Source organism: Condylura cristata, unplaced genomic scaffold, assembly GCF_000260355.1.
Source record: "Condylura cristata isolate star-nosed mole 26May11 unplaced genomic scaffold, ConCri1.0 scaffold00003, whole genome shotgun sequence".
NCBI lineage: Eukaryota > Metazoa > Chordata > Mammalia > Eulipotyphla > Talpidae > Condylura > Condylura cristata.
The window spans coordinates 42,036,719-42,061,468 of record NW_004567104.1 but is presented as its reverse complement, the minus strand read 5'-3'; the positions used below and the strand labels follow the sequence as shown (position 1 = coordinate 42,061,468).

General features: G+C 37.9%; 1 protein-coding gene across 1 annotated transcript in view; it reads right to left on the bottom strand.

Annotated features, from left to right (window-relative positions):
* The window catches only part of MORC1 (MORC family CW-type zinc finger 1), a 193,226-nt gene that overhangs the window by 160,736 nt on the left and 7,740 nt on the right, over positions 1 to 24,750 (bottom strand). The window lies entirely within an intron of this gene.

The following is a 24,750-nucleotide window of genomic DNA, read 5'->3' as shown; positions in this document are numbered from 1 at the left end:
TTTTTAATCCAGTTGAGAATTAAATCAAAGATGATGGTGGAACACTATCCATTTCCTTTCTTACTGACAAAAAAAACTATAAATATGTAGCATAGTATAAGTTCATGAAGGGCCTGATAAGTTAGCAACAGGATTTAGCAATTTTCCTATTCAATTCCAGGTTGCATAACCAGGAGAAAAAAAATGTGTCCTCCAAGGACAGCTCACTCTCAAGAGGAAGAGTGAGCAGCTAGCTGGACCAGACAAATTATGCTTCTAGCACTTACTAATTAAATGAAGCCCTTCCCCTTTGAGGGGAAGAGTATACTAAGGGGAAATCTGAAGTCTGGGATTACTCTAAATGAGCTCCAGGTATATGGAAAAAAACAGGAGTCTGCCATTAAATGTTCCATTTCAATTCTGTATCTTACCAGGCGTATTCAGCTTTCTGATTTTATTAGTGGATAGGTTCCTCCAGGTATAGTTTCATAGTCATGTGCACAGTCTACAGTCATTGCTCCTCCAGCAAATTTAAAAACTCCCTTTCAATCCTCCCTGAGTGATGGCAGTAACGAAAGTCTCTCCAATTCTACCACACTCTCCTCAGGCCCATGATGGGTTTACATCTCTGCATAATGGGAATACATTTTGGTTTAACTGCTGACTTCTCCTTCCCTGATTTCTATCTGTCTCAGAGCTAAATTTCAGTATTAAGTTCCTTGAAGACAGGAGAGTTGCTCCTGCTGAGTATATTTGATATGTTCCTGATGGTATAATACTATGCAGGGAAAGTAATTTTCATTTAATGACCAATTTATTAAGATTACATTTCAGTTCAAGATATTAGTGCTAGAAGAGACATTAGAGATCATAAGGCCCGACCTTGTTTTATGGAGCAGAAAATGGTGATGTAGGAATAAGAAGTGGCTTGGTGGCCTACCTAGTCTCTGGCTGGGTAAGGAGCTCTTCTTGCCTTGTTTGGGGAGAGCTATTATCTAACATAACTCCATACTCTCAAGCATTCACCTTATTTCTACTGTATGGTATTTTATGCAGAAGGTATCCGAGAAATATTTAGGACACAACTAAGCTCACAGGTCCTACTAAAACTGACTATGATTTAGAAAGACATGGAAACAGCCCAAATGCCCAAAAGTAGATGCCTGGATTAAAAAGATGTGGTACAGGGCCGTCCCTGGTGGCGCAGTGGGTTAAAGCACTGCACTAAGAAGCTTAAGTCACTTCCACTGAGTTCGATCCTCGCCAGCCCCGAGGAGATCCACATGACGTGGCAGACCTCTCCTGACCCGCCCACTGCTCCCCTCAGCGGTGTACTTCATCGATCTGCCTGTTCTGTTCCCCACTCTGTTCCTGGTGAATCTTCTCACCCTCCACATCTCTGGCCTGTACCCCAGTTCTGTATAAATAAATAAATCTTTAAGAAAAAGAAAAAAGATGTGGTACGTATACACAATGGAATATTACTCAGCAACCAAAAAACAAACAAACTAAAAAAAACACATGCCTTTTGCAGCAACACGGATGGAGCTGGGAAAGATCATGCTTAGTGAAATAAGCCAGAAAGAAGGAAAATACCGGATGGTTTCTCTCATAGCAGGAATATAACGAAACAGGGGAGACAATAATAATAATGAACAGCTATAGACTAGAGACATTTTATGGTGGTGGAGTGGGAAATGGGATCAAAAACAGTGGGGGGAGGGAAATGCATTGGACTATGGTGATGGCACATGGGTGATTTGGTGATGGTGAGCCCACGGGATTACAGCTGAGATGGAAAAATGCATAAAATGATGTAAAAATAAACTATTATATTATTTTTAAGAAAACTGACTATGATATAGGATGAAAGGAAGGGGAATATGTTAGGAGCTGGAAAAGAGGATGACATCTTTCATAGTTTATGATCATAAAGTTTAAAAAAGCCATTAGCTTAGATGCTATTGCCTCCATTTAAGAAAACATCCTTTAAAAACCAACAAAGCAGGCCCTCGCTGGTGGCGCAGTGGGTTAAAGCACAGCACTAAGAAGCTAAAGCCACTTCTGCATGAGTTCAATTCCCGCCTGCCCCGGAGGTGACCACATGGCTTGGCAGACCTCTCCTAACCCGTCCGCTGCTCCCCTCAGCTGTGTACTTCCTCGATCTGCCTGTTCTGCTCCCCGCTCTGTCTCTGGTGAAGCCTCTCACTGCCCCTGAGCCTCTGGCCTGTACCCCAGTTCTGTATGTACAAATAAATAAATCTTTAAAAAAAAAAAAGCAATAAAACTCAGGGTTCTGTTTTCAAACCCCAACAGTATTACATACACTTATAAACTGAAAACTTTGATCTTGCTCTCACTAACTTTCAAGGTTGATCAGGCAGAATGAAAAGGGGAGGAGAAATTTCTCAAGCAGAGAGGATAATAGCATGCCCTTCTACATTGCCTGCATTTTATTTCCAGCCCTGACATTGACTTACTATGTGACCTTGAGTGAGTTATTTCATCTTTGTGTGTCAATTTTCTCATTTGTAATGTAGGATAATAAATATTACTTTCTCACTCTCTTGGGTAATGCTATTATCACCATCAATTAATATTTATCCATGCTTGCTGGACGCAAAAAGTTGAGGTAGGTGTTTCTGGAGTAGAGGGGGGTTGGATCTAGAGGAAGAGAGTACATCAGTGAACATTATCTATGAACAACAACAAAAAAAGATTTGCAAAAGACAGAATTATTAGAACTTAAATAGTTATGGCATATATTTTTAAGCATGTTTGTCTGCCAAGATTTATGAAAAAGTTCTTTTTATCTCCCAGCAATTATATAATGTGCCAGGATAATTAAGGTGCAGATAACTGGTTTTACTTTTAGATGACTTCAAGTACCACTATCTTAAACAGTTATTGTAATTCATCTGGCTGTGAATTATACTGAACAGAATATATTTAGAAATATTTACTAGAAACTGATGGCACTGGATCTACTCTGCAGAGCCACTAGCTTTATTTTGAAAAATACCTTTTAACACAGTAAGTTCCACTAAGTACATAATACTGAGACTAACAAACACCTTTTTTTTTTTTCCCCCAAAAGAATGAAGAGAAGTATGAAAAGGCACCGAGTAACACATCCTGGATAAAACTCAAATTCCAATGTAGGCCCGCCCACAGTAGTCATCCCAAATGCAAGACAGTTCTGTATTCGCTAAGTTCTATCCTGCTTCCCATCCCTACTGTGATTTACCCAACTCACGCCCTAGTTATCTGTGAAGGGGACTATCAGAAGAGCGCCCCCACCCCATCTCTCACTCTGTTCTCATCCTTTTACCATCTCTACTCCCCACCCCCAACAAAGGATTTTGAAAGGTAAATCTGTGTTGTATAAATAAAATTTTGGCAAATACTAACAATTACTCAGCCTTCAGAAGGAATGAGATGCTGACATCTGCGGCCAACCTTAAAGACATTTTTCTAAGCCAAATAAGTAGACACAAAAGGAAAACTACTGCCTGATTCCTATTACCACTTATATGTGCTACCTGAAATAAGCACATTCATAGAGACAGTGAATAAATCTTAGCTACCAGTCATTACAGGAGAGGGCAGTGGGAGTTCTTCTTTAGAGAATAAGGTTTCTATTTAGTAGGGGTAGTTGCACAACTATATGAATATACTTGATGCCACTGAATCACACAATTTTAAAGGTTAAAACAATAAGTCATATATATTTTTATCAGAAAACAAATATTTTAAGAACAAATCTAATCTTACTGTTGTTCAGAAATCATATTTACAAAATAAAGATTAAACTCCTTGATATGATAGTGATAGGCCTTCAGAATCCACTTGCCTTCTCTCTTTCCAACACTGTTATTTCTCACTGCCTTACACCTCATTCCTATTTTTCAGTCACATTGGCCAACAGAAGGTCATTGAACCTGAGCTTTACTTTGCTCCTCTGCTTCTTGATTCTCCACACTTCAGCAGGAAAATCATGTCCTTAGCTTCGACTCCCTTCTTTTTAACTGTGGAAACTGTGAAGCTTAACTCAAAGCCAACATCTTGTGGAATGAGGCCTCAATTCCAATGTCAGAGTTAATGACTAGTGCTTAGGATGGAACCAACCAGAATGTCTTCCTGTAATTATTTGTGAACTCTGAATATGAGTTCCTTGGTGACAAGAATAACTGTTCTTATTTACTTTTTCATGCAACGATGATTAGCAGAGCAGGGACAATGAAGATCTTACTGCACAAAATTTGCATAACCCTGAAAATGAGTCTCTCCGTACATTTTATGGCCTTATCTGAGTCTTAACTCTGGTGATTAATAGTTTACTTTGCCATTAGCAGGTGCTTATAATGCATTGTATTAACTATCCCTCTACTATATAAATACCACAGAATTTCCCCAAATCTAAAGAAAGTAACAAACATATATTACTTTCCTGTTTCAGTGGCTCAGGAATTTGGGAGTAGATTAGGATGACACTTCTAATATAGGCTCTCACATGAGGCCACAATAAATACACGTGGAAATGTGTGCTAATCTGAAGACATGACTGAAGTCAAAGCATCAGATTCCCAGGTAGTTCACATATGTGGCTATTATTGAAAGGCTTTAGCTCCTTGATGTATGAACCTCTCCCTCAGATTACCTGAGTGTTCTTATAACATTACAGCTGGATGTCCTACAGCAAGTGATCCAAGAGATGAACAGGGCAGAAGCTGTAATATCTTTTATGTCCTAGCCACAGAAATCACACTCTCCTTCCTATATCATCCTATGTTTACACAGGTCATTCCTACTAAATGATAGAAGGGACCACAAAGGACAGAAATACCAAGCACGGTGTTTTGGGGGAGAGAGCAATCATCTTAGGGGACAGCTTCCACAGACATGCTGTTTTAATTATGCTGAATTAGATTTCCTAGCAGCAGGCCAGTATTACTTCTGTCATCTGTTACATATTGTGAAGTTGACTTTGTCTTTTATTTTTAAATCATTGAATTGCTAATTTTTAATGGAGACTATATCTGAGTTATTTTTCTGTACTCCATTGACATTAGCATGTTTTCTACCCAGAGGCAACATGATTGATGTGTAGTATTCAGAGAGGTTGTCATTTTCAATAAGTACCTGTTTAGAACTAGAGCTTACTGGGTTGACAAATTAAACTAGAAATAATAGAGCTAATAACTATAACTCTGCTTGAGCTCATTTGCAAGCTTGGGAAAGCATAAAAATACAGGAAATGTATAAGTAATGCTCATTTCTCCTTTTTTGGTAAGCATAAGAGGAAAAGGAAGAGGAGTAGTCATCGTAGTCGTATCTGATCCTCAGCATTCCTGTCTTCATATTAATAAAGTACAGTGATTCTGAAGGAAGAATTCCATCGACCCCTCACACTAACTGTGTTACCTTAAGCATAACTTTTATGTGACTTAGATCCCTTTTATGTAAAGTAGAATAACTGACAGCACTATGTTTTAGGCTTGCTGTAAGTATTAAATATGGTTGTTCAGGGAAATTATTGAGCACAATACTTAATAAATGTTGGTTATTGTTACTAATATTATGATTACTATTTGATACTATGATGAAGGCCTCGCTAACCATTATATTGAGCCAATGATCTCAGAGATTCCCAATGCCACACTTTGTTCACATCATTCCTTATGCATAAAGTTTTGGCAAATATTTCAATTTCTCTCAGCTCTACTTTTCTTGTACTTACAATGATTATGAGAGCAGGGGCGGTGAAGGTCTTACTGCACAAAATTTTCAAAACCCCGAGCAAGACTCCCTCCTTATATTTATGGCCTTGTTGCTTTATCCAAGTCTCAATTCAGGTAATTAACAGTTACCTTTTTTCATTCTGCTAAGTTTTAACCTCTCTTTAGTAATTAGCTGGTTCCTTGACCATGGGACTATCTCTCTGTACCCCAGTACCCCAATGCCCACTACTAGCACCTTCTCTTAAATGCTCTTAGTATAATTAAACCCTGTGTTGTCTTCTTTTGGTTTATATATTTGATTTTTTCATCCCAACTAAAAAGTAATTCCTATAAAATGGTTTCATGTCTTGTAACTCACTGACACCTCAGTCCATACAGAATATTAGCCAAATCAGGCCTGTAGTGTACCAAATATAATGAAGCTGTAGAGCAGCTAACATAACATTACTAACAAGATTCTGTAATGCAGCAATGTGTGGTTTAACAACAGAGATATGTTCTGAGCAATGTGTCACTAGTGATTTCATCATTGGATGAAATTACATAAAATGCAGTTACACAAACCTACATGGTATATCATACAGCTTAGCTGTATGGTAGGATCAACTAGGACCATAGTCATAGGTAAGGCCTGTCATTGACTGAAATGTTGCTAAGCCATGCACTGCTGTAAATGTTTCTTTATCTCAAACAATGAAGAGATTATACTGTTAGCACATTTAGGTTAGGGATATAATCTTCCTTTTTATTGATTCAAGTTACAACCCTGAACATGACTGTGTTTATTAAGGAATGAAACTTTACTTATGTACTGCTGAAATTTAACATCGTAAAGTATTATCACTTTCTTTCCCTTAATCCAGAGTGTAAAGTAGATAGAAATATAAGCCTGCTCATTTTAATGGTGAATTTAACAATACTAAACATTTAAACCACAAAGCCAGATTTGAGAGCAGTCTACTTCAGACTAAAAGACTTGTTCTATTCTGGATGGCTAAGAAAGCAAGAATAAAATTTTTGACTGCGTGGTTTAAAGCCAGTTGATTATGGCCAATTATGAGTGCAACACTCACAGTAATCACAGCATTATATTTCTTCACATATGAGAAAACTACAGCTTAGAGAAACTGAAAAAATTGCTCACAAAATGATAAAGCTGGGATTCAAGTCCCAGTCTGTAAGCTCCTGTGCATATAAAGAACTTCCGAAATCCCCACTCATCATACAGCACTGACTTCCATACTGTACTATTTCTCACCAAAAGTGGTGATGGTATAGAGTGACAAAGAGTTGAAGACCAGTCATCTTTCACAAAGCATAGTTTTTCCAAAGCTTCTAGGTGCTAATTTTCCCCAAAGACCACAGAGGAAACATTAAGATATTAACTATTATTCTAAGAGATTCTGTGCTCTGGATTCAATTACAGGAGCCTTGGGAGCACCATTTTTGTTGGAAGACCCAGCAAACCAGTTTCTACATCTCAAAAGACATATATACTTGCAGGATTACTGGGACCCAGATCACAATGCAAATATATGGGAAAACACACTGGCTGATCAGGTATTTGCATTAGAAACAAAATGGTCCTCACCACCTATTTTTTAAATAGACACTTAATAGACATATCAACTGGTATGAACGTCAGGAGCCCAACCTGTAATTCTTCCTCTCTAACTGTTCTGAGCTGGATCTGTCCCTTCCTCCCCATGAAGTGATTTTTGCCTGGCAAACTCCACCTTCTACTTTAAGACTAACATCAATTGTTCCTTCCTTTCTGGAACTTCTCCCTTCTTTCCATGGAGGCACCTATCCTTTCAGTGTCTCTCACCATTGCATGTTTTCACCTGTGAACAACTCTCAAAATGTCACACAAGAATTATTACTTTTATGCATCCAACTTTCTTGCCTACACTATAAAGGTAAGCTATATGTCTTATTCATCAAGGACTCTATTTCAGGACTTAGTAAAATGACTACTGTAGAGTCAAGTCTCAGTAAATTATTACACATCTTGGTTAGGTGGAAGGAAAAGAATGTAATCACATTTTAGTTCCCTCTTGGTTGTTCAACAGTCAATTTTCTTCTGTGACAATTATTCCAGCCTTTAATATCATTGCCTCATTTGCTTGCCTTTTGCATAATTAATTTCCTATTCATTTGTATTCTCACTCTCAGAGAAAAAAATAAATTTGCATTAACCAGTTTTATTCCATATAAACATTTTTGATGGAAGAAAACATTGGAATTTCAGGCCAAATGAAATTGCTGGACTATTTTAAGATTTACATTATTCATAATTTCATTCCTAACAATTTACTAATGCAGAAAATGAAGATGTATAACAAGTTAAACTATTTTTTCATTTATTTGTTCTTTCTCTCTTTCCACAAATATTGGGTTCTCCTATCATCCAGCAAGAGGGCTGTATAAAGTCATAACAAAAAAAAAAAATTGAATGTCCTTGTTCTGGAGCTTGGGTCCTCTCTTTGGGTCTACAAGACTGAGCTTGTTTGTGCTTAGCATGTGCTGATGAAAACTACTAGCTTGTAATAATTGTATGCCTTTTTTTCCTGCAATAGACATCATTTACGGAAACTGAAAAGACACTTGTTTATTTGACAAATTAAATAATAACACATTGGAGACTGTGCCTTCTTCATGGAATTTTGAAATTTTCAGGTACACTCCTGCCTATAATTGTAAACAAGGGCTGTGATCAACTGACATGTACTATAACATAAGCAGAGACTCCCATACTGCATCCTCACAAACACCACAAAACATTTCAATATTGATATAAACAAATAACTGAAGTTGTAGAAACCAAATCTTATTTGGTACTCTTCTTCCATTATATTTCTCTCAATCTTGTATGACCCTCTATTTGAAAGTCAGAATAATTAAGATAACCTGTACTCTACAAACTCAGAGATCTCAATTTGTTTTATTTCATTTCAGGCTGGTGAAACATGGACTAATTTGAAAACAAATGTGCAATATTATCTGAATGCAAACACCTACGTCATTGACAAGTCTACTGCCTCATAAATGTATACATCGCTTGTTAAACTAGGAAAAAGAAATGGTGGCATCAACATGGCAGCACGCTAAAACCTGGGTTTTGGCGACTTAGAGATAAACCCATGCCAGTCACTGGATTATAAACTGTGTCTGTCTCATAGCCATGCTGTCAGGAGTAACTGAAAATTCACAGAAACCAAGACTTAGAAATTTTCAATAAATGGCAGCTTTCAAAACAAGAACTAAAGGCAACATTTGTCCAAAATAGACTTTTATAGAAAAAAAATCAAAAGCAAAAAAGAGTATTGGTAAAACATTGTTTATAGCTCTTGCAATCTATTGTCTTGTTGAGAGAGGTTATGCAATTTTTTTAAAGATTTATTTTATTTTACTTATGCAGGCAAGAGCTGGAGTGTAAGCCAGAGGTGCGGGAGTGAGAGGATTCACCGCAGACAGAATGAGGAGCAGGACAGGCAAATTGACAGACATACACTTCTGAGAGAAGCAGCAAGTGAGATAGGAAAAGTTTGCTGCACCATGTAGGTCAGCTTCCTGACTGGGCATAGAACTCATGCTGTAGTGGCTGCTGATAGCTTCATAGGCTGAAACTCCACCCCTTGAGCCACCAGGGAAGTCCAAGTATGTGCAATTTCTAATTCAAGGAAGAAGGCTCAGATGAAGCTGGTCCTCTTCTCTTTTTCTTCAATACTCATCACTTTTCTAGAAACAGTGTGTTAAGAAAGACCATAGTTTTTAAACTTTTATTCATCAAAGGTATACTGCTGAGGGCAGTAGAGAATAAAATCTTAACTCATTGGGAAGTAGACAGTGAAGTGACTACTAAGGTACTAGAACCTTCTTAGAAGTTCTATAATATGTGTGCAATTTTGCATGCTGGTCTATAATACTGAGACTTTTCTTCAATATGAAATAACAGTTTTAAAGAAACCTCACACCCATTATCAAGCACTCCTCATTTCCTCATCCCCAAATCCCTAGGAACAATGATCTATACCTATTTAAAAAATGAAAAAAATGTTTTAACTTTCTGTATCTCTCTTAAAATACATATTTTAAAGAAATATTTTAGCTTACTGGCAAGGCATATTTATTAATCTTTTCCCATAAGATGGCAAGAAAAGTTTACATTTATCCTATGCTTTTCCATATGTCTGTGGAATATGACTTCAGTGTCCTACTTTGAGAAGTACTATAGATGCCTCCAAAACCACAGCTAAGTGGATTTTTTTTCTTCAAAAGTCTACGCAATACATACCTAGGTCAGCTGCTCTTGGGAAGAGGGGAGCTGTTGTTTAGTAAACAGAAGCATCCTGTTCCTTTTCTTCCCAGCTTTCTTGCATCCTACTGCACTGGCTAAGTTCTTTGATGTCACTCTCTCAGGCAAAGAAAACTCAAAGTTCTGAATTCAGACAATAATGAGATAGTTCTTCTAGCTTCAGAGTCACTGAGGATAGGCACTGGAGGGATCAGTCACACTGGAAGGGAGCTGGGAACTTGAAGGGTGTTTCAGCAGGAAGAAAAAAGAGGAACCAAAAGAATGGGTAGGAAAGACTGAGAACCAGTAAGTCAAGAATAGTCCCAGTTCACCAGGAGGGATATTTACCCCTCTTTTACCCTTCCCTTAATCTCTTACTGGGCTGTGACCATGGAAAGAAAGTACATACTCTCAGTGACCACGTAACCTATTCAACTATTCATGAGGAGAAAAGGGGAGGCCAATGAGTAGGTTCAGCAATGGGAGCAAACACTGGTGTGTACTTATGGCATCTCTGGTCTCCAAGATTGTGTGTGCCCATCTTAGGAGTGAAGAAGGGCACCCAGCCCAGTCTTTCCTGGGGGATTTTTGTGCCAAAACAGGAGAGAAAATAGCAAGAAATGGTCCCTGAGACTGAGTCTATGATTAAAACAGCAACAACAGCAACAAAAGAAAACAACCACATCTTTGGTATGCCAACACACATTAAAGCTCTCTCTTAACCAAGTGTCTCCAGAGTCAGACAAAACCAAACCAAAAAAAAAGTAGAAATCTGAATATGGAATTGAGGCCACAAGAAAGGGAATGAAAGAGGGGACAGCAAAGTAGGGAGATGCCTGAGCAATCTGATAAAAACACAGGTTCTATTTAAGAGGGTACCTCTGAGGTAGGTAAGTGGTATTCAAAACATTTTTGCCTTGCCATTTTCAATAGGCTTAATGTATGCATCCCCTCAAAATTTTTATCACGTAAGTTAATCCCCAAAATAATGGAATTAGGAGATGGAGTCTTTGGGAGGTAATTAGGGCTAGTGGGTGCATTCCTCAGAGATTGCCCTCAGCTGTTCCAACACATGAAGAAATAACAGGAACACAACCATCTGTGACCAAGAAGCAGATTCTTACCACAAGCGAAATCCACTGACACCTTGATTTTGGACTTTGTGGACTTCAGAACTTTGAGAAATAAATTTTTGTTATTTATAAGTCACTCATTCTGTGGCGTCCTGTTGTAGCAGCACAAACAGACTAAGACCTCTTCTTATATCAGTGGCAGAATAAAAAATAATTTGTCCACATGCTATCCAATGAATCAAGAAAAGAACTGTATAAAAGCTCAGTATTTTCTCATTTGTGGTCTTACGTTTCCTTCATACAGCAGATCTAATCTCAAAAGTGATCCATCCTCCCGTGCCAATTCATTATAATTTAAATAGGACAACTAGTGGATATACACAGAAGAAATTAAAAATGAAAGTATTTATTTTCATGTGCTAATTTCACTTATTCCATTTATTTTCTTTGGATTGATTTAAAACATCTCAGGCAGCTGAATCAGGAAGAGAGGAAAAATTATATATGTGTGTGAACACACACATACACACATATATCACTGTTATCTTCAATGACAGCGACAGCCTGAAAGAATTTTATTGAAAGTAATTTAGCATTGACTGGCTAAATATACAAACTACCCATCCAAAGTAGAAATACTGCCAGACTCCTTCAAATTAGGGACAAAAAATAAATGTGTAGAGGTTACATCACAAATTGGAGCTGTCTTGGAAGGCAGTTCAAATGTATAAAATGAAATGAATTATCTAAATTCAAAATATTTTATTCCATCTATCACAGTGACAAAAGCAGCTACATTTTCTTCTGGTCACAGTGTTAGAAAACAACACTTTTTTAATATTTATGTAAATATTTATTTATATTTAGCATAGATATGAATTGTATTTTAAAACTTAAAATTATAAATGATTTGTTAAAATTCTAAATTCAGAAAAGGTATGCCTTCTTAGCCCTAATCTTCGTTATTCCATTTATATTTTAAAAGGGCTTCTTTGATAACCTTTATTCCAGGCAATAACTATAGAGAGGAAAAGAATAACCTGACTTGTATAGCTGAAATTTTAAATGCCTTTAAACCACATATAAACTCAGGTATTTTTCCTGAGAGGCTTAATGTCTAATCTGGTTCTGCCCCACCCTTCAGGGAAGAGAGGCGTTTAATCTTGTGTTTAAAAATGTAGATTCCGGGACCTCCCTAGTGGCACAAGGGGTTGGAGCACAGCACTACGGGGCTGTCTGTAGCCACTGCAGTGCGAGCTTGATCCGCGGCCAGGGGTGACCCGCATGTCACGCAGACCTCTCCTGACCCACCCGCTGCACCCCTCAGAAGTGTACTTCATCAGTCTGCCTGTTCTGCTCCCCACTCTGTCTCTGGTGAAGCCTCTAACCCCCTGTACCTCTGGTCTGTACCCCAGTTCTGTAGGTATAATAAATCAAGGAGAGAGAGAGAAAAAAAATGTAGGCTCCAGGGGCCTTATAAAAAATATATTTAGTTGTTATTGAAGCAACACTGGCTTACAACACTATATGTGATTTAGAGACAAAGGATCGCAGACCCTCAGGTACATGTCACCACACCCACCTCTCAGAATGTCACTGTGTCACCTGACCCACTGGACCTCTCTCCCCTCCCCATCATGTAGCCTCAATTTCACAACCAGGATTCTAGGGTTTCTTATTGGTTTGGTTTTGTCTGACTCTCAAGCATTTTTTAAGAGAGTACTTTAAGATATGTTGTCATACCACAGATGTGGATTTTGCTGTTAACCATAGTCTCAGACGCAGGGATAGTTTCTTGCTATTGTCTCTCCCTTCTGTTTTAGCTAATTATAGTAATGGGACATTTCCATCATTACAGAAAGTCACATAGGAGACTGTTTTGTAAAATAGATAAACCTCAATCTAGCATACAGCTAGAACAGTGCTATCCAGTGGAACATTCTCTGATGATAAAAATCTTGTACAGCTAGACGATCCAATACGGTCTCACTAGCTTCACGTGGCTGCTGAGCACTTAAATGTGGTTCATGGGGACTGAATTTTTTATTTTATTTCCCTTATATATTAATTATTTAAATAATTAAGTCAATAAAAAGAATGGAGGTGCCACAGTCCACAGATGAGCTTTGTGTCCTGGGAGACATCACCCAGCCCTGTCTTGACTGACTTAACCTATCTGTGACACAGGACTGATAAAGCACCTGCCCCATGGGCTGCAGAGAGGTTTGTATGAGATGAGCCTTCTGGTACACAATACATTCTCTACAAATAATCTCTTGCAGTAATAGAATGCACACCTCTCCACCTTGATTTCCAAAATAGAATGAACTCTCAGAAAAATTCTTAATCTTATATATACAAAGGTCTACTATTTTTATTGTAAAGTTAGATATATACCTGACTAAGGTAGTAGTGTTGGAGAAACTTCTATGATGAACGCAATAGTTTCATTTTATCATCTGAAGTTCTGCTTTTTGACTCACATACCACCATCTGTGAATTCTCTCCCTCAATATACTATAAAATGACTGCCATGATGGCGCTCCCAATAAGTGATATTTCCAAAGCAAGAGACTAAGCTTACTATTATTCTCTTTCTAAAGACTGTTAAACAGTAACCCCACAGCTACCGATTTGTGAACTTGCTATGTTTGAGTCACCACAACTACTTTGCATTGCAGGTTAAAGATGCAAGTCCCTGCTCTAAGCATCTTAAGGAGTCAGTGTGTAATGAGTGGGTTCCACATGTGTACACTCTGATGTCCCATACAGAAGTCAAGGTCACTAAAGTTTCTTGCAGACTTGATGCCTGTCTGGACCTCGCATCTGATCCTGGGCTGCAGTCCACTTAACACACTCCAGCCAAACTGGTCTTCACTCTTACATGAAAGCCAGACAAGACTGCTCCAGCCTCAGGAAAACTCTTCCCTCTGCTTGGACTCTGCCTGTGAGGTTCACAAGGAGCTTCCCTGAGAAGCTGGTCTTAAGTAACTTGCCCTATCAGGTTACTCCTGTCGCTGTGACAAACTACACACTTAGTGGCTTAAACAATATGCGTTTATAATCTTGCAGTCCTGCAGATCCAAAGTCCCACCCTGGTCTCCCAGGTGTGCCAGTGAAGCTGTGTTCCTTTCTCCCCAGTCCTGTTTTCTGGCCTTTTCCAGCATGTAGGGTGTGGGTATTCTGTTGTAATCAGGGTACATGAAATCCAAGTAGATGGATTTCTTGATTGATGGCCCCTTTGATTCTTCAAAGTCAAAAATACTGCATCTTCTGTACCTTCCCTGCCCTGCGCATCAGGGTAAACAAGAAGTTTCTCTTTTTTTTAAGGATGTATAAATATATTGGACTCATCTGAATAATTCAGTAAATCTCTATAGCTCACGTCCCTTAAACTTAATCACATCTGCAAAATCTCTTTGTCATATAAGAACATATTCAAAGATTCCCAGGATTAGGTTATAGACCTTTTGGGGGGGCCTGTTATTTTGTCTACCACACTTAACCTTCCCACAGTCTCTAGTATGTTGCCTTTTTATTTCTTATCATTTTTTGTAGCCTAATAAGAATCATTTACTTACTTAGAGTTTACTTATTATACAAGTTCTTTACCATTTAAAAATCTCCCCTTGTACCCATTTTCTCTACAAAACCTACAATCTTCCTGAGAACAAGAATTTCATCCATCTTGATCACAACAACATCACTAGACTGATGTAGCGCCTGCAACACATTTGTAACGCAATAAATTTTTGCCTGATGAATAAACTCAGTTTTGGTAATTAGTGTAAGATTTAGAGAGGAGGTACCACCTGAATTAAGTTGAAAAGACATACAAAAGAACATCAGGTGAAAGCAGGAGTGGTCTTTCCAAGATGTGGACGAGAGAGGACTGTTGTTCAGGGACAACAGTTCTCCTGGAGGAACAGTCAAGGATGAGAGAGGCTGACACAAAAGAAGTCAAAGGCAAGTCGTCAACTACTTCTCAGGCTTCACCCTGTATTAGGGAGAGCCAGAGGTGGATTTTATGTGGAGGAGAAACTGTAGCTACCAGATTACAAATTAGCTTTGCATTCATGAAGACACAACACCACTGGTGTCTTTGTCAAAGAAAATCATTTGGAGGAAGCCCAAACTGGAAGCCAGGAACTGATTTTTGTTCAATCTTCCAAGGCTTAAACTGGCTAATCTTTTAAGCTAATGAATGCCAAAGTGTGATTAGAAAAATTGTTCAAGGAAAATTCTCTTCCTCTCAGTAATGTGTATTATAATAGTTGATTGTTGGAGATCATTTTTTTCTTTCCTCTAGCAGCCATAGAAGATTTTGAGGAGTATATTGGGTTGCCTTTGTAAGATTTTCTTGAAATCTTTAAAAGCACAAGTTATATAAGACCACTGCTATGATTAAAAAAAAGTTCAGTTTTATCTTTTAGTCTGGGAATGTCGTACAATTACATTTGGCAAGCTATTCTTTTTCTCATTTGCTACAACTGTGCAGTGGTGTAAACAAAACAAAAAGACAATGTGATGACTGCTTATACCTATGTGATAAAGGGAGACAGAGTCAAATGTGGGTAACATGGTTAAGGAAGGTTCAAAAACAGAAAAGAGATGACAGCAAGAAAATCTGATAGGTTCAGGAGGTTGAAAGATGACATGTTTGGTTTTAAAGATTTAACTTCATGTTGATTCACATTTCATTCTACTTTCTATTCAGATCAGATTATGTCCAAACATAGGTATTGGATTTAGGGAGTTACAGCCTCATTTTCCAGTAGAAGATGTTTAAAGGAGAAAGACAATCAGTTAGGGCTACTCTAGGAAAACATACAACATCCAATAAATAAATATTCAAGCAAAAAAAAAACTTGCTATCAAATAACCTGTAAAATTCGTCCCTGTTTCTCCTTTTGTTTTTCCTTTCTCTAGTAATTAACTTCTAAAAATTTAACAAATTGCATTAAAAAAATTAATAGTTATAGATTCTATTACTTTCCAGTTAAAAGGAAAAAGTAATAGTTTCAGAAAACACACTAAATGTGTAATTCCTTATCTGACCCAAAATAATCATGACATTCTTCCTTACTGTTAAAGTTTAAGAATATCTTTATCGTGATTAATGCATTTTAAAGGACCCAGGTTGGGGAAGATAATTCAATTACTTTGATATAAGCACAGGATAATTTGCATAGCTATGGCAGTTTTGGCTGTATATTGAGTCCTACATGAATTAGATCAGAGGCAAACAAAAATAATGAAAAACTCACATCAAATGCTGACAAGGATGTAAAGCAGCAGGAATTCTTTTTTGGCAGTGGCAATACAAAATAGCCTTGATAGTTTTTTATAGCCTTTTTATATAGTCTTACCACATAATCCAGCAATCATAACAAGTATTTACCAATTAAGTCAAAAATTGTACACACACGAAAACCTGCCCATGAAAGTTATATTAGAATATAACTATTCTAATCACGAAAAACTAGAAACTGCCAGGAAGCCCTCCAGTGGGTGAAAGGATAAACTGTGGTACAGCACAACAGTGGAATATTATTCAGCAATATTATTCAGCTATTGATCAGCATTAAACCTTGAGAAGATATGGAGAGACCTACTGCTCTGTTAAAGAAACCAACCTGAAAAGACTATTTTATGATTCCAAATCCTTCACATACTAGAAAAAGCAAAACTAGCAAGAAATGAAAGATGCATGGCTGTCAGTGGTTAGAAGGAATGGAGGGACAAATTTAGGTAGAGCAAAGGGCTTTTTGAAAGGGTGAAACCAGTCTGCAAGATATTGCAGTTGCTGAGTATGCATCTGCCAAACCACAAAAGTATGCAATAGAGTGCACCTGTGACAATTTATGATTTTTAGTTAATAATAATGTATCAACATTGGTCCCTGATTTGTAACAAATATACATATTAATGCAAGATTATAACAAGGGGAAAGTATATGTGGGAGGTGGCATCATGGGAATTTGTGCTATTTGCTTGATTTTCAGTATGTAAAACTGCTCTAAAATATAAATTCTATTAACTTTTTTATGTGACAGAAAAACACTACTCGGACATAACAACTGCTTCAGTGCCAACACCTACCTATCTTCCAGAATATATTACTTGGAGAGAGTGATCACATACCCAGTTTGTTCCAGTGTTCCCACTTTATGTCAGTTGTTTAGGTGTATTTATTAACAGAACTTCTCTTTGTTTTTAAAAATATCCATTTGGGGTGGTAAATTATATAGTTACTGCACACAGAAGAAAAAATGAAGCTAACGTCTGTCTTTCAATGTGAAAAAGTGGAATATGTATTTTCACTGTGTCTCATCTAAGTCTCCCATGGTCCTATGAGGATGATTTTGTGTCCCCTGATTTGCAGATGGGAATACTGAAGCTCAGAAAGGATGAGTCACTTACCCAAGACCATGCAGTTTGTCACGGGCAGATTTTGCAGTTAAACCTTCCTTTCTGTAACTCCAAAGCTCATTTTCTTTCTACTGTGATATCTGAACTCTGTATATCACCCAGGTGATCTTTGGACATTCTTTCCAAACCTATGATCTATGGTAGCTACACCTAAGAAGCACATACCCATGGCAGTAGAAAGTAGAGATTTTACTATTTTGACAAACCAAGCTTTTGTATCTTCACTGCAACACAGTTGGGCTTGTCTTAAAATCTGCCATTTTCTAGCTAGGTTCCCCCTGCACATTCTCAGTCATGGACCTGACATTTGTCATCATTTTAAAAAAGAAAGATCTGCCTTTTTTAGTTGTGACAGAATAACAGTAGCAGCTACAGGATTTTTACAAATTGCTTTGTAAAAAAAAAAAATACTTCAAAGGAGGATTAAACTTGTCCTATCTAGCAACAACTTTTAAAGAGCAGATAATGAACCCTGCTTTGCATGGTGCTTTAGAAGGCAGGTTGTATAGTGGATATGAATATCTCTGGAAACAGATATACCTAGATTGAGTCCCAGATCTGCTGCTTTGAATTCTGCCAAGAATGAGTATTAATGTATTTCTCCGTTACTAAGTTTCCTTGTGTAAAAAATGGAAGCAATACAAGTGGCTATCTCCTAGGGCTGTTGTAGACTTAACTAAACATGCAAGAGAATTAGTATTACCATGTAAGTTCCAGGAGGATTGGAGAAGTTTGACTTCACTCTCAAACATTCAATTTAATACAACCCTTTTTAAAGTTTGGTCTGAGGACTCCTAGGGGGTCCCTAATACTCTTGGTAGGGAGGAGGGCATCCATGAAGTCAAGACTCCCGAATTAATTAAGACTTCTAAGACAGTAGTTGCCTTTTTCACTGTCATTTTCACATGACTGTAGAGTGGAGTTTCTCAGAAAATATACAATGAGAGATATTACAACAGATAGAATGCAAAAACAGCTATGAAAAAAGCCAGTTGCATATTATAAGACATTAAAGAGATTTGCAAAATTAAAAAACAATGTTACTCTTCTCACTATAATTTTTGGGTAATAAAAATGATATTTTCCCCAAAAGTATAGTTCTTTTACATAAAAACATGCTTTTATGTTAACATGTATTAAGTTTATAATATTGCTAAATGAATTAATAAACATATTATTTTAATATCCTACCTTTGATTTCTAAATCAGTAACTAATCAAAAATCTTTGAGAACTGAAATAATTCCTAAAAGCCCAAGAAAATTTGAGAACCACTAATCTAGCATAAGCCTGGTGCAGTTTTTCTTTCTGGACATCCCATAATTTTCTTTTATCATTAAACTTAACTACGGTTCCTTTCAGTATCTTGTGCTTCTTTTTCCCCAGCTTGGTTAGCTCACAATGTGTAGTAAGATAATTTTAATGCAAGGAATTGTGTATAATTCTTTTTTTGCAAGGTTTGACTTATATTATGAAATGCACATGAATAGGGACAAGCAGAAAGATTCAAGCTAATATTGAATGTCAATTCTGAGCCTGGTTTCTCAGTGTGGTAAGTGGTAAAGTCAAGGAACCACAATTCGTAAGTCATCTACCACCTTGCAACTTACTGTGTGGGTAGCATCATCAACTGATTCAAAAAGCAGAACCCAGGCCCTCCCTGGTGGTGCAGTGGATTAAAGCGCAGCACTGTGAAGTTAAAGCCTCAGCCACTTCATCGCAAATGTAATCCCTAGCCAGGGAGGTGACCCACATGGTGTGGCAGACCTTTCCTGTCTTGCCTGCTGCTCCCCTTGACCTGCCACTCTGTCTCTGGCGAATCCTCTCCACAGCCCCTGCACTTCTGGCCTGTACCTAGTTCTGTATGCATAAATAAATAAATCTTTAAAACAAACAAAGCAGAACCCTCAGGCCAGCATTTCAGGTTTGCTGAATCAGGCTATATATATATATATATATATTTTAATAAATAATATACTAGTTTATTTTTACATCATTTTGTGCCTCTTTCCATCTCAGTTGCAATCCCCTTGGGCTTCCCATCACCAAATCACCCGTGTGCCATCACCATAGTCCATTGCATTTCCCTCCCCATGCTGTTTTTGATCCCACTCTGCCCCCATAAAATGTCTCTGGTATAGAGCTGTTCATTATTATTGTTATTTTCTTGCCTGGTCCGTTGTACTCCTGCTATGAGTGAAATCATACGGTATTTTTCCTTTTCTTTCTGGCTTATTTCACTAAGCATGATCTCTTCCATCTCCATCCATGTTGCTGCAATAGGCATGTGGTTTTTTAGGGTTTTTTTTTTTGGTTGCTGAGTAATATTCCATTGTGTATATGCACCACATCTTTTTAATCCAGTCTTCTACTTTTGGGCATTTGGGTTGTTTCCATGTCTTTCCAATTGTAAATAAAGCAAGAATCAGACTGTATGTTTTAACAAGCTCCCCTGCAATATATCAATTCCAACTATGGCAAACCAGCCAATACTTGAGTGCATACAGTCACAGACACATTCAAATTCCTTCTTTCTTCTCAACATCCTAATCAGGACTTAGGATTCATTTGGGAAAATTGCTTTAATAATAGCTTTCTCTTGCTCAAATGAATCTCTTGATGTCCAAATGTATTAGTCCAGAATTTATAACTAAATGCCTCCTGAACCTTTCCCAATCTTATTTATGTGGTGCCCCTTCTCCAGTAAAATTCATCTATCTGTGCTTACAACAACCCTATTAGTCTGCCCTGTATCATGCTTCCTCCCTGGAATCTTCTTTCCTTACCACTCTGATTAAGTGGATTCTAGTCTCCTATGAAACCTCACCCGGACACTAGAGTAGAAGCAGAGAACCCTGCACTGTTGATGGTTCCATTTACCTTATATGGGGGCTTAAAGAAACTAGATTTTCAATGCCTTTAAACAGGGCACAAACTCTCTGGTTTTGACACATTCCTCATTATTAACTTTTGTATCATTCTTGAGCAAACTCCCATATTTACAATAACAACTTTTCATTTAGTATCTTTTGACCTACTAATTCTCCCTCAAATATAAGCCTCCTTCGATTCTTAGTCTAATTATAAAATTACACAATCGTCTTTCCACAATTAATCTTTGCCAACAGTCTTTTATTATCTGTATTAACTGCTCAAACTGCCATAATAAAACACCACTGACTGGGCAGCTTAAATGACAGAAACTTACTTTCACACAGTTTCAGAGGTTAGAACTCCAAGATTGAATGCTGTCAGTGATGAGTTCTGGTGAACTCTCTCTTGCTGTACCCAGCTACCTTCTTGTTTTGTGGAGATAGGTAGACAGAGAGAGAAATCTGATATCTCTTCCTTTTCTTATAAAGACATCAGTCCTGTCAGATTAGGCTCCCATCCATATGACCTCATTTAACCTCAGTTACTTTTGTAAATGACCCTATCTGAAAACAGAGTCACCCTCTGTGTAAAGGTTTCAACATCTAAATTTTGGGAAGATACAATTCTGTCTAAAATATTATCAAAAGACATTTACAGGAGCCTCCCTTGAGGCACAGGGGTTAGACAACACTATCAAGCTATCCACAGCCACTCCAAGCATTTCTACCCCAGCTGGCCAGGGAGCTGACCCACATGGTGCAGCAGACCTCTCTTGCCTTACCCACTGCTCCCTCACCAGTTTGTTGCAGATCAGCCTGTTCTGCTCCCTGCTCTCTCTGGTGAATCCTCTCAGCCCCTGAATCCTGGCTTACACCCCAGTTCTTGTATACATAAATAAATAAATCTTTTTAAAAAAGCACATTTAAATACTGTATACAGTTCACCTAGGACTCAACTAAGATTATTATGCAGACTTAACAACTGAACTGAATCAGGCAAAAGTAGCCATGCACAGAAAATAAAATCAAGCTGAATGAGCTTCAATGCCACTGACAAAGAGACAGCAACAACTGTCTCACATTTACACAGGGGCTGCTAGATGCTGCTGTAAGCATTTGTACATATACTTACTGATTTGGTGTGATGATACCCTATGATAAGGATACTGTTTTCATTGTTTCCATTTTACTGGAGAATAAACCGAGTCATCTCTGGTAAATGAATTGTTACACAGAGTACACATGACTCAGCTGGGATTTTTCAGCCCAGCTTGGATTATAGCCTGAGGGCTCCAATGTCTGCACTCTGGGCTACTATACTCTGCTTCTCGACAGTGAAGATAAAAGAATGGGATGAAGTTTACTAGAAACAACTATAGCATAGTGCAAGCATAATAAGCATTCATTCATATATCCATCTCACATATATTTAAGTAGTATCAGTATTAATGGAGCTAAAAATTACATTTACTGGTAGAGTAATTTACTGTGCAAAATTGGAATATTTGGGGAAAGGGGGCACTAATAATAATTATGCTAGTTATCAACAGGAATAAGCCAAGGGAAAAATGCATGAACATACATTTATTTAGAATTTATCATATAAAAGTATTGTGCATAACAATCTTTAAGAGAGATATTGCTCTTCCCATTTTATAGGTGAAGAAACTAAGACTCTATAAGGCCAACTAGTGTACCAAAGATACAATAAGTAGTAGAGCTAGTATTTAAACAAGGTCTGTTGAATCCAAAACAACAGCCAGAATGGCTTTCCAAATCCCACAGGACATCAAACTATAGCTGCTCAGGACAATCACATGTGATTATAGATGTAGGAAGTAATTTAATATTTATTAGACTTACCATTTACTTGTATGAAGAAAACAATTGGCCAGCTTAGTAAATCTGGCTCATCACAGTCATATGAAGTGATCTACAAAGAGAAAGTTCAGAAAGAAAAAAAATGGAGATCTTTGTCACTCATTAGTTCTTACAGAAAGGAGAATTAGACATCTGGGAAATTGTAACATTATGGTACAAGAAGAAAAAGATTACATATGGTAAATTTAGGTAAGAAGCATGTCATAGTGAAGTAACATGTCTAAATGTCAAATAAACATTATAGGTAATGAATTCATTTGCTCCTAAGAATATATGGTCATTGTCATTTGATGAAAGTCTCATGGAAGAACCACACTTAGAGTGAAGGCTTCTTGTGACATGCTACATATCATAATATGTTTTATCATTTAAATTAGATTTATTAATTGGTGGTGGGAAGCCCAGAGGGACTACAACTGAAATGGAAAAATGTACAAAATGAAGAACGATGTAAAAAAAATAAACAAGGACAAATAAATAAATAAATTAGGTTTATTATTATTTAGATATGTAAGGCCAACAAACATATCAAGAGACAACTGCAATTAAACAATAGTTTGCTGTTGCTCACAAGAGTAGGATGGAGAGCAACAAAATTAGTCAGGGGGTGGGAGAAGAGAAAAAACATGAACAAAGGCCCTCCTTTGAGTTTCACTGGGTAGGAGCAGGAGAAGCAAAGGAGACAGGAACCCGGGACTCTAGGGAATAAGGCGCTGTCTGGAGTTTGTTCTTTGATACTGGCCTTAGGTGATTAGGGCAGAAGTGTGAGACATGATAACAGAGGTGACTGGGGTGCATGCCTCAGACTGGCTGGCTTGCATTTGCAGGCATCCTCCCTGGAGAGTTTACTGGGAGGGTCTGCTCCATGGCCAGTAAGCCCAAGTAGCAAAACCCCAAATGCAGAAAATAAGACAAGGTTAATACTTTACTTAATATCTTACTTACTAAGAAACTCAGAGCGTGTTTATCATAGTCTACAGCAGGAACATTTGTCTTTGTACTTTCCATAATAGTCTATGAGAGGGAAATTTGAACAATTCAATCATCCTGCACCAGGGTATCATCTGCACAAAGGAAGATTAATGTGAAAGGCCAAGCTGATGATCAAAAAAAAAGTCTCTCTCTCTTTCTCTCTCTTTTTCTCTTTTTCTCTCTCTTCATGAATAACAAAACTGGCAGACTTCTGCTGGATGTTCACATGTGTACCTCTTAGTTCATCAGAAAGAGGCATCTCCTCCAGTGTTCTGGTTCTGGTTCTCACTGCTTCACCAAATCCCTGACTGCTCAGGAAGAAAAGTCATTGAGAACAAGCAGCCTGGTGTGACACATTGTTACTGGAGGTCCCAGTTGATGGCAGTGTGATGAAGGCAGACCACTGCTTCAGAATTCCAAGTCAAAGAAACCCATCCTTCCTTCATGTTTAAATTCTGGCTGTTCCCTCAGAGGGTACATTTGTGAGATCTTTTTAGCCAACTAGATGTAGGATACTTTAACATTAGGGAATGTGGTAAGGGCTTACTTAGATCCTAGTAATACCAAAGAATTATAAGCAAAATATTAGACCAGTGAAAAAGCTTTGAAATAAATAATTCAAAACAGAAAATGATCCATAATCCATAATGTCAAATTAGTGTTCAAAACCAACTTCTGTTTTTCATGTGATCCTTGACTGCCTACACATTTAAAAGAATGAGTTACCAGGACATTGATGGAAAGCTCTGTTTCTAGAACAAGCTGACATAGTCACCGCAAGTACTAAGACAGGACCATAGCGAGAGGTTTCCCACTTGCAATTATCCAGAAGTCTTTTCTTTTGGCTTGTTAGATTATCCAGTCTCCGAACTAGGGAGCATGTATAGTTGTAAATCCAGTGACAGGGTTTTGGAAGCAGACACGCAGCTAAAAGGAGTGATAAACAGACACACCATTCCCTGCTAATTTCTCTATTCACTTGTCTTCAGGTGGCTGTCCTTCCACTGCGCCCAGTGTGAGCTGATCCACTCAAAGAAGTAAGCTTCTCATTTCCCTGAGAGTAAGGGGAGAAACTGCTCAGTTGCTCCTGTTAGAGGAAGAGAAGCAAGGTTTTAGCAGCTCCTGAGCAGAATTTCACTCATTTCTAGTGGCACCTTCCCTACTTCCAGTCATAGCTGGCTCTCCTGTTGATGAGTCTTACAGTTTATGCAGCACCTAAACACAGGGAGAAGCACATCAATACAGAAGTATTCAGCAAGCTGAGGACATCTGTCGGCGTGTTGTACACAGTGAACGGCACAATGGTTAGTCCAGAGGCTCATTTGAGAAAACTTCCACTTTCATTTTTGGTCATTTGCTTATTTTTAAAAACACCCTATAATGTGCTTTTTAAAAATTTACTTAGGCCCTCCCTGGTGGCGCAGCGGGTTAAGGCACAGCACTGAGAATCTAAGGCTGCTTCCGCATGAGTTCGATTTCCGCCTGCCCCGGAGGTGACCACAT